At 42.7% G+C, this 8027-nt stretch overlaps 1 long non-coding RNA gene across 4 annotated transcripts; it reads left to right on the forward strand.

Annotated features, from left to right (window-relative positions):
- Nucleotides 1–283: 283 nt before the first annotated feature.
- On the forward strand, nt 284–7141 carry LOC141750123 (uncharacterized). 4 transcript variants are annotated; one of them, XR_012589576.1, is made up of 6 exons: nt 284–397; nt 3647–3796; nt 4603–4677; nt 5478–5647; nt 5955–6945; nt 7022–7141. It is a non-coding gene; the product is annotated as an uncharacterized LOC141750123 (long non-coding RNA). The 4 variants fall into 4 exon arrangements; XR_012589573.1 differs by having other exon boundaries at nt 5478–6945; XR_012589575.1 differs by having other exon boundaries at nt 4633–4677; nt 5478–6945.
- Nucleotides 7142–8027: the final 886 nt, after the last annotated feature.

An 8027-nucleotide genomic window follows, 5' to 3' on the forward strand; every position in this document is an offset into this window, starting at 1 on the left:
TATTTGGAATATTCAGATTTTAAGCTTGTTTTGTCTTTCTTTAGGGGTATATTGAAACCTATGTAAAACTTGACGTTTAGAGATAAATGGCACGCATTAGAATAATCTGCCAGGTTCTGACGGATATGGGGTTTTAACCACTTAAATCCCCAAAGTTTAAAGGAAAGCTAATTCTCAAAGTTATAGTCGTCTGAAATAGATGAATGTCACCTGACTTTTTGGGTCAAAACCAGGTGAAACTATTTTTCCTTGATTTGAATATAAAACTGTGAGCTAGATGGGTCTCTCTTGCTATTAGACCTGCTTTTCAGTGAATTCGGCCTTGGTTTGGAAAAGGAGCAGAGCATTTTGAAGAAACTGATCTGAATTTAGAGTTTGGAATAAAACCATAAAGCAGGTAAGTCTTGTACAACGTTGCGTTCCTGTTTTGAACAACTTCCATGGTCTTAATACTTAGCTTTTCTTTTTTTCCCCCCGCTAAAGATTTTCTGTGTTGCAAGACGGGTGCCAGGATTGCAATTTGTTATTGGAAAGATCTGATGTTAGTTAAAAAAAAAATAAAGTGAAAGAAAAAGTAAACTTGTAACAGCTGCGTATAGTTTGACAGAGAGTTATAGCAGCGTCTCCCTCTTGTAGAGGCTGTCTGTGCTTCTACAAAAAAATCTTGAAAAATAGTTAAACGAGCCTGCTTTTCTGCCTTCTGTAAAAATGTGGGTTTACCTCTGTGTAAAAGAAAAAAAAAAATTAATGAAATTCAGCAATCCGGTTTAACAATGCTACTGTTTTGCTGTTTGGCTGTACAATGAGCCGGCCTGGCTGTAGTGTTACAGGCAGCAGTTTCTGTGCAGCAGCACAAAGGACACATCAGATCTCTCTCTCCTTTTTTTTTGCCTTATTTATTTATTTATTTTGCCTTCCACCCACCTTCCTTTATCAGCACAGCCCTTACCCGCTGTTTTGGGTTTTTTGGTTTTTTTTGTTTTTTTTTTTTTTTAAAGCCAAAGGAAAATGCTCAAGTGAACAGGGAAAATGTGTTTTCATGCCCAAGATTAAAATTAAAAAACAAATTAGGAAAAGTTTGTGCTGGGATTTATTTTTTTTTTCTGGATTTAAGTTACATTGAACTGACTTTTAAAAATATTCTAAAAACATATTTAAAAATATTTTACAGGGTGCCTAGTTAGGTGGGGGAGTTCGATGAGCTAAAACCCTGAGGACAGTCAGAGGACAAAGTGTGATTTACGTTTTAGGAGCATGTCGATGTGGATTAAATCCGCAAGGGAATCATACCCGCAGTGGAGATTTGGCTGCACCTCTGAGTCTTGCCTTGCTTTTTCATGGAGGTGGCGGGGGCATTCTCCATCTCCCCGGCAGCCCCCAGCCGAGGGGACAGGCCCCTCCTGTACACGCTCATCCTTTCCAGTGCGAAGGCAGCTTTCCCCGACGTCAGTAGCAATTTTCTGGAATGCCGGATGGATGCATCGCAGCTGTGAGAGGGAACCCATGTCCGGCTGAGCCACAGCATCCCACCAGCATGGCAGAGGGGGACCCCTCCTTGGCCAGCACAATGAGATGAGCCTCCTGTTTGTGCTTCACACGCCGCTGCTGCTGCTGGCAAATGTCATAAAGCAAACCAGCTTCCACCCCAGCTTCCCAGACAGGCCCCTTCTGCCCCCTTGCCCCGAGCCAGGGGACGCGGGTGGGTGCGAAGGGAGCACCCAGGAAGGCGGTGGGTGCACTGAGCCCACCAGGGTTTCAGTCACCAAGCCTTGCGCCGGACAAGCAGCGGAGCAACCTCGGCTTTGCCAGTGCTGCCGCTTCAGATAAATTCCTTAAAACATCTTGTTTGTGTGTTTCCAGGCTGCAAAGTTAATTTAAAGGGACACTGTCAAGGTTAGCAAGCTCACAATTTGATTTGACAGGCTGTACGTGTGTCCTAATAAGTGTTTGAAAAGTCCGCATCGTTCTACTTCCCCCCCTGCCCCCCAAGACAAAGATTTTTCTTCAGGGAAAGTATATCAAAGCTGCAGGTCTGACTTCATGGGCGATCCTGCTAAATCTGCCCAGTGTTCATACATAATAGAGGAAAAGCAAATTAGAATGAAAGCAAGCTTCCTTTTCAAGCTTTCCAAAGGAATGAGTTGATTTAAAAATAAAAAAAATGAGGAAAAAAAAAAAAGGAAAGAAAAAGAAGCTGAAGCAAGAGGAGGATTTTATAAATGGTGTACAACTCTTTAAGCAAAGCTCTTTGAAATTTAAAAACCAAACAAACATAGCAAGTATTTGTCAGTGGATTATGGGGCACTTATTGACTCCTACAGTGGTTCCCACACTTCCCAGGGTCACACTTACATAGTCTCCCCTCACATCTGCTCCAGCCCCTCCAGATATAACCGACAAATCCTGACATCCAGACTTCTCCGCTGTAATTACTGTGTGTTGGACTTATCAGTTATTCAATCAATAACCCGTAAGATGTGTATCCTCCTCTATCTATGTGCAGAATCTTCCTTTCGCCCCCATTACTGTGGCGTTGCTCAATGAAACAGAACGTGGTGAAGCTTTGGGGTTCTTTGCTTCAAGGTTGGTTTTTTTTTTTCAGGAATGAAATGAGGACGCCTGCCTGTGTTTCAAGGTTAAGTAAGAGGCTAAGCCTCTTACTTGTCTACGTTCTTAAGTTGTAGAGACAAATTATGTAAATATGAACCCTGAAACTTGCTCCTAATTTTTCAACAGGACTGCGTTTTGGCATTTTTTTTGCAAATATTCCCAGGAAAGCAAGGGAAGCTGTAATACAGGTGCTCAAAGAAATCTTTGAAACTCTAGGGTCACCATCAACAGGTGAATCAATATCTGAGGCATTTGGAGTCCTTAGCAGCTGAACATCAAACTTACATAGTCCCTCCGCAAGTGCACTAGAACTGGTCACCTTATCGTCACCACTGGCTGAGGGATCAGGGATTTATTTTATGCTGTGGAGTATGGATATCAGAGACAAATTAAATGCCTTGCAGTACTTCATATAAACCACATAGTGCTCAAAAAATAACTTCCCAAGTTTCAGCGTATTTTTCGTGTCTTCATATACAACTTGTGACTCTTAAAAATACCGCTTGCGTGGCTCCTGCTGGCCAGCATGGCAAGCGTGCTTTATGCGCTGTTTATCAGGATTTTCTTTTATGTTGAGATAAAATATTTTACCTCCGCAGATGCAAAGCAGTACTCCAGAACTGTTAGAAACACCGTGAATGAAAAATGTGGAACACTGTAAACTTAGTTGAAAAGTTCCGTTTCAACCAATTTGTTACTTTTCCACTTTCAAGGATAATCAAACCAGATTTGATTGTAGTTTTTCCCCTATCTTCTCTGTATGCTTCTGGGTTTTTTTCCCCATTCCCCCTTCCACTGCCACAATAGGGAATGAGAGAAAACACTTGGCGGGGGGGGCAACAAAACAAACAAAACCCAAAACCCACAACAAAACATCCCACTTTATTATTATTATTATTATTATTTAAAGGATTATTATTCAAGTAACTTCCGAAAAGCAGCTTCAAATTTAATTTCTTCATTTTGCTTTTGAGATATGAACAATTTAATCATTGACTTAGAATTTCAGCTAAACCCCGTGCAATTATTTCTTCAGATTAAAGGAAGTGAAGTGCCCCGGCTGAATTTTCTATGTGTTTCGTGCAGCCGCCACTGGACGCCTGTCTGCAAGTCCATTGCCTGAAGAGCTCAGCTGGCTCCGGCAGAGCTTACCACGCTGTTTCTCCTCGCGCGCGCATGTATGTAGGTGAGCTGTGCTGTAGTCCTGCAGCATCCCTGGCCCCGCAGCATCCCCTGGTCCCCCCCGCAGCATAGAATCACAGAATGGTTCGGGTTGGAAAGGACCTTAAAGATCAGCTAGTTCCGACCCCTCTGCCACGGGCAGGGACGCCTCCCACTAGACCAGGCTGCTCAAAGCCTCATCCAGCCTGGCCTTGAACCCCTCCAGGGATGGGGCAGCCACAGCTTCCTGCCGCACGCCCCGCTCCCCGCACCCCCGGCCCCGCAGCGCGGGCGCCGCGGCGGGAGCTGTCCAGCAAAGGCCGAGGCCGAAGCAGCTCCCGGCGCGGAGCCGCTCCTCCACCAGCCGGAACAGCCAAGGACGCCCCCGAAAACCAACAAAACGCCACTTTGCTCTTTTTCATACTCGGCGAAAATACTAGGGGGACTGTTTGTTTCCAGCTCCTGTGAATTTTACAGAGTTGCATCAGCTCCCAAGGCAAGGAGCTGGGTGAGGGAAATGGTGCGTGATGAGTCACTCTCCGCTTTATGAGCATAAACACACACGCAGGCACGTACGTTTACAGCCTCCGTGTTTGCGCTGAGCAAACGTCCTGCAGCCCGTGCTGCCCCTGCTTCAGCTGCAGGGTGATGCCTCTCACACCTTAAATCATTCCCAAAACGGAAGGGTTCACCTGCACAGGCCACCACGGGAAATACAGTTCTGTTTACCTTTCTGCAAAACTCTGTGTAATTATATTATAGGTTTTTAAAGGCTTCATTGTATCGCATATGTTAAATGACTATCTGAAGGAACTCAATCTCTTTCTGCAGGCTTTTCTGAAGTATCTTTTTTCCCCCCAGAAGCTGTCCTAGGCTTTAGGACCCCTTCCATCTCACCTCCCACGGGTAAGCCATTAAGCATGAGACTGAAACGCAGCGCGTCTGTGGCACTTATTGTGTTAAAAGATAAGAGATAACTATATGTGAGGGATCAATTATTTGGCTATAATTCAGCGAAGTACTGAGTCATGCTCCAAAATTTAAATGTACACATTCTCTTAGGGTTACTTATATGCTTAAAGTTGGGCACACGCGTAATCAGTTTGTTGAATCAGGGCCTAAAATGGCATGCTATTGCTCAGTATAAATTATACTTTAAAGCTTATTCTAGAGCACTATGGTAAAATAAATCTTTATCTTAGGTACTTAGTACTAATGAAAAACAATATTATCGCTACTTTTCCTATAGCAATTCACTTAAAGAGAAATGTTGTACAATTACAGAGAACGGCTAACCATGCTTCTTGATCAACCTGATAATTAATAGGAATAGAGAAAAAGCCCTGTATTTCTGAGTGCTGATCAGGCAGCAAAGGCACTCCAAACATCTGAAGAAAAAACAGTTTGTTAATTGCTGTCTAGACAGTTTATTGCTGCAATAAGATCAAAACACAGAATACTGAGGTTTGTGGTATGAATCATGCAGACTAAACAATTGTTTTATTGCATTTACAGAGCACTTGATTTATAACGCAGTCAGCTTGGTAATAAAATTCCTCCATTGTATATCCTGAATAATTTCACCTCTTTTCACATCTCTCTGGTTTAATTCTATATCAAGATGTTTTAAAAATGTCCGGATGGAGGGGGGATTACTGTCGTGTATATATAAAGTTACTTATCTGGGGTCTCTGCTATATCATCAGTGAGCGTACAGCATTCAGCTGAGCCTTGATCAGCTGATGGTATTGTGGATACGCTGAAGAACAGATTTATTGGTCTGCCGTCTGCTGTGAGTGCACTAGCGGAAAAGTAAGACTGTCCCATTGCAAAAGGTTTCATTCCACTTCACGTTCAGCTAAAAGGGATCAATCAGGCAAGTGAAATATTTTTTTTTTAAACTTTATGACTCTACAAAACTTCTTTTTTTTTTACTGAGAAGAAAGATTCATGTGTCTGCTTCTGTGGGTATCTCTGAGGTTTAAAGGGAGTTTTTCTGGGAACCAAGAAACTTTTGGGATGATGGAAATTCCTCTTGTCTTTATTGAGTGCTGAGCTGGGCTGAGGGAATAGTTGCACGAAATCTGAGTCTGTGCAAAATGCCAACTTTCCCGGGAGCATAAAGTGATGTTGCCTGTGTCTTTGTATAAAACAACTTTTTTCATTTTCTTTTCATTTCCTAGTTTTGATGAATTATGATCATTCCAATATCCATGAAGAGCAAAGAAATAATAGATCAGATTATAGTTCTGGAGAAAAATCAAACCAGAGACCTAAATCTTGAGAATCCGAATTTCACAAGTTACGGACTGCAATCCTGGTCCCATTGAATACAGGGGAAACATTGCCATTGACTTCACTGGGTGACCACTGCACCTACAAAATTAGTGAACTGTTTCTTAATAAATCTGACAGTGCTGAGGTAAAGCAGGATGATATTTCTCACTTCATAAATGCCTGTTTACATAAGATTTCGAAGTAAAAGCTGTTTGGGTAAGTTTAGATAAGTATCTTTGACTCAATGTTTGGGGAAAAAAAAAAAATCCTTCTGCAGAGTAATCCCCTGACTAAGAAGATCTGTGCTGTCTCATCGTAATATCTTAACTTGAATACTGTAGTCGTATTTCAAATTAAGCTCTTTCAAAAGGCAGGCCTACCAGGCCTGACTGGTAAAATATGTCTGAAGTGGAGGTATGTTTGCATATATCCACACTTGGCTTCACCAGTAAAAGTTGATATTCCAGATGGTCAAATGACATTACTTCTAAAATAGCACTAGGTCTCTGTCAAGACTGTTCCACCCACAAAGCTGCTGTATGGGCTCTTCTTTATCTCCTGGTACAAACTGCACTCCAGAGAAATGACAGAAAATACTGCAGTACAATTTTTTACTCCTGTTGCCCACTTCCATGGTGTGTGGAAATCAGTCCTGGCCCTCTAAAGTCTCCCAGTATTACGTTGCCTGTCTGCCTTGTAATTCCTCTTGCAGCTCTGCAGAAAGACCAGAATGGGTCCGTTTCAAGCTGCATCTGGACCTCCAGCTTCCACCTAGGGCAGAACTAACCTTCCCGAATGGCCAAAGCACACGAGGAGCTGAATTTGCAGGGGAGAGGTGGTCTCTGAGAAGTGCAGAGGCAGGAGCGCGTTGCAGAGGAAGAGCCAACGTGAGTAAAGGTAGGACTCTGGGTACCAAGCCGGACAGTGTCTGTGTTGTGACTGATCCCACAGGCTTTTTGTTTCCGGAAAGCAGGAATCTCCAGAGCACACGCAGATGAAGACCCAGCCTGAAGGCTGGGGGTTCAGCTAGTGCACTTTCAAAAGAGACCCACAGGTTCTTGGAGACCCAGACACGCAACCCAGTGAAGAAGGGAAAGACATTCAGGTAGATACTGTGTTCCCCAGAATAGCACCTCCACAGACCTCTATTTTTTTCTTCTCTAAATGACAGAGAAACAAATACAAGAGGAGAATGAGAAAGTGCCTTTTTAAATGCTGGTTTATTTAAAAAAAATTTAAAACAGTTACAGTCTTAGACAAAAGCAAATACTAGAAGCCATCATGATAGGACAGGGTAAGACAGGCAAATGGGCTTCTAGCAGCATAAATCAATGGCTTGTGAACAGAGAGATGCTGAAAAGAATACCTGAGATGTAAACAGAATTCAGTAATCTTGCAAGCAATCCAGGAACTATAATTTAGAGCTAGAGGTTTTCATGAATAAAATTGTAAAGTAAATCTATAACTTTGATGTCAATAACGCAGAACAATAGTTTTTTTGGTTTTGAAAGTCCAGAAAAATTACTTGGTTACTTTCTAATAAAAGAGAGAATCTGTTGCTGCCTGAGAGGGTTTGGCACTAAATTAGCTGGTGGAAACAGCAGCAAAAGCTCTTTTCAGAGTCCAGCTTCTACAGAGGTGTTTTTTAAAGCTGAGTGAATACTTCTAGAAAGGGTTGCCTTGGTTTTGTGTGGTAGGACACTGGCCCACACCGCTCAAGCTACCACAGCTTTTTGATACCAGTTCAGGCAGTTTCCTTCTCTGTATCTCCAACGTTTCACGTGTAACACTACGGCAGCCACCAGCACGTAAAGTAAAATTCATGGTACCATTCCTGTATGTGTTGCCCAAGATGCTCTAGAGTCCATCCCCTGCTGCAGAGAACCTACCAGGGAGCTTTTACCCACCCCACTACGAATGGCCAAAATGCACTGACAAGAGTCAAGGTATTCTTATGAAAAATTTTAAGATAAAATTAT

Source organism: Larus michahellis, chromosome 12 (genome assembly GCF_964199755.1).
Source record: "Larus michahellis chromosome 12, bLarMic1.1, whole genome shotgun sequence".
Lineage (NCBI taxonomy): Eukaryota > Metazoa > Chordata > Aves > Charadriiformes > Laridae > Larus > Larus michahellis.